The sequence below is a fragment of the Bidens hawaiensis genome, unplaced genomic scaffold, assembly GCF_021521415.1.
Source record: "Bidens hawaiensis isolate Kalapana, Puna unplaced genomic scaffold, B.hawaiensis_p1.1 tig00013027_1, whole genome shotgun sequence".
Taxonomy (NCBI): domain Eukaryota; kingdom Viridiplantae; phylum Streptophyta; class Magnoliopsida; order Asterales; family Asteraceae; genus Bidens; species Bidens hawaiensis.
This window is the reverse complement of record NW_027492096.1, coordinates 263,309-266,195: the sequence shown is the minus strand read 5'-3', so window position 1 is coordinate 266,195 and position 2,887 is coordinate 263,309. Positions and strand designations below refer to the sequence as shown.

Here is a 2,887-nt window from a genome sequence, read left to right as displayed (position 1 = left end):
CATTCGATAGATAGTTCAAAATTCAAGAAGTCATCTTATTACATATAAACCAAAGACATAATCCAAATAATATCACCAAGAAAAGACTGAACCCAAACAAAATATCTTGTTACATATATGCGCGTGTGGTTCCTTTAAGCGATTAACAAAACAACATGTTTAGCATTAAAGGCCACATGCTAACACTGCATTTTATTTATATCTGGTTTTGGTTCTAATGGGTATGAAAATAAAACAATGTTAACTATATGGGGAATTCTTCAAACATTACATATAGAGGTTGGCATTGGACAGTCTTTGATATGGGACAGCAATGAGTGGCTTTGTTTTCTTTAATGTAAGACCAAAAGTTTCGGACATGTCATGTTCTTCACCCTTCGGCAAACTCCAATCAAACGAGTGCAAGAGAGAAGCCAAAATATACATTTGCATTTTTTGGGCTAGTGGAACACCTGGACACGATCTTCTTCCTGATCCAAACGAGAAGAACTTCAAATCTTTTCCATTGTAATCCCATTTGTTTGTCTCCTCATTCACCAAGAACCTCTCAGGATTAAACTCCATTGGATTGCCCCAGTATCGAGGATTCCGATGGATTGATAAAACATTCAACATGGTAATACAACCCTTTGGAACTGTGTATCCACCTACCTCACAATCCTTGCTCGGCACTCGTGGGATAAGGATTGCACCTACGGGATTTAAGCGGTGTGTTTCCTTAATCGTTGCATCTAAGTATCGTAGTTTTGGAAGATGCGTTTCTTCGACCATGTTGTTTAGACCAACAATTTCTGCTAGTTCTTCTTGAACCCTCTTCATTACTTTATGATGTTTCATAATATTCGCCATTGTCCATTCTATGACTGTGACCATCGTCTCTATTGCTGCAATCATAAAGTCCTGATACACAAGGTTAACCATATTAGTGAGATCTAATAAGATCTGTAAAAAGTCTTTCTTTCTTTCATCCTTAACTCCATTCTTGGAGTTAGATTTGATTCGATCGTCGATAATTCTTGAAATAATCTGATCCAACTTCTTATGTTCCTTCTTCATGCTCCTCTCAATACCTTGTAGATCGAACCAAGCAAGAATAGGGAAGTAATCAGACAAGTTTGGTAGTACCATACTCTTGCTGATTCTCGACACCATTGATTGTAACTCGGCTCCAAGGCCGATACCAAATTCACCACTATATGACGTGTCGTCCCAGGCCATTCTTGTTATTACATTGGCCTCAATCATCTAAGCAATGTCACAAATATTAACATTTGTCTCAATCTTACTATAGACTTTGTTCATTGCGTTTCTAACTTCTTCCCTTCGGATAGAACTACATGCTTTAAGATTCTTGTTGCTTAAGAGCTCATGAACAAAGATCTTGCGAAGGTTAAGCCTCACCTGGTTCTCGGAAAAGATCAAATTTTGGCCTCCGTGGCTTATAACCTCAGCTGCGATGGTTAGATCACGGTTAGCAAAAGTTTCATCTTGATCATGAACCACCTCCTTGGCTAATTCAGGGGTGTTTATCACCACGTGAAGCTTGCTTCCCACATAGAACTTGAAGATGGGGCCCTAAGTATGAGCCAAGGTGTTGAACTGGTTGTGTAGATCCTGGCGAAGAAATGGAAGATACCCGACTACTGGTAACGAGCGGGGACCTGGTGGTAACGGTAGGGATCGTTTGGAGGTCGAAAGGGTCAGTTTGTACCAAATGACAGCCAACATAATCACTGTTGAAATGGTGGTCACAAGTGGTACCACCACCATAGTAAGTTCATCTATGTTGCTGTTTTGTGTCATTTTGGGTGATGAAAAATGTGAATACAATAGTTCAAGTCGAGGGCTGCATTTATAGCTTAAGGTTGTATGCTAAACTATTGAGAAACCGAATATGTTTAAATTAAATATTTTAGGTAAATTTTATATAATAATGCAATTATATAGACTATATAGTTATTGACTGAATGATTTGATTAAAAAAAAGGATTATAGTTTATAGTTGAGTGTGATCGCTTATTTAAGATCACGTGGATCTTGTGGATATGCAAATCAAGTCAACGGTCCTTCTAATATCAGAACTACTATGAATCAATATCTATTTTCCAAACTACGTGCACTTAAAGTTGTAAACATTATATTAGATATTTTTGAACAGGTTAATGTTATACTCTACTGGGTTTTAACCTTTGATCTCATATTAGAGGTATCTTAAAAATTATATTTTTCATTTATATGTAAGCATTTGTAAAAGAATAGAATAAAAGAATAACAAGGTGGCTCGAGCTTTAACGAACCAAGCTCAAAGTCAAATTATTAGCTTACTAAAATAAATGAGTTGAGTCCAAACCGGTTCGTTTAAGTTCTAGCTCAAGCTCGAGCGAACCATTGTGAGCACGGCACGGATCAACTCATGAACAAACTTACTCCAAAGTCTTCAAAGCGTTCATGTGTGCCTTTACTTGAGCTTGCTAATGTTCTAAGACATATGCAATTCAAGTCCCAGATTGATAATCAAACACGAATTAAACGATCATAACTCTCGTTTATATTAATAAGAAAATATTACTCAAAAAACTGATTACAAACTCTTAAACCCTAACTCGGTTTGACTCTTGATGAACCCTAACTTGGTTACATCTCGTGCGTGCCTCTTAGATGAACGCTAATTCGGTTACATCTAGATGAACCCTAACTCGGTTACATCTCACACCACATTCTATAATGTCTAATACAACTTAGTTTATATAGAGTAACCTAACTTTCTAGCCAAGATATTACCTATTATAATTACAATACAATTTGAAAACATAATGCAACTAGGAAACATATATAACTAACTATGACATACTTGTCATTATTGGTCCTCGCAAGTTCACCGACTTGT

At 36.8% G+C, this 2,887-nt stretch overlaps 1 pseudogene; it reads right to left on the bottom strand.

Annotated features, from left to right (window-relative positions):
• Positions 1-267: 267 nt before the first annotated feature.
• LOC143543090 (cytochrome P450 76C1-like) lies at positions 268-2,064 on the bottom strand (annotated as a pseudogene).
• Positions 2,065-2,887: the final 823 nt, after the last annotated feature.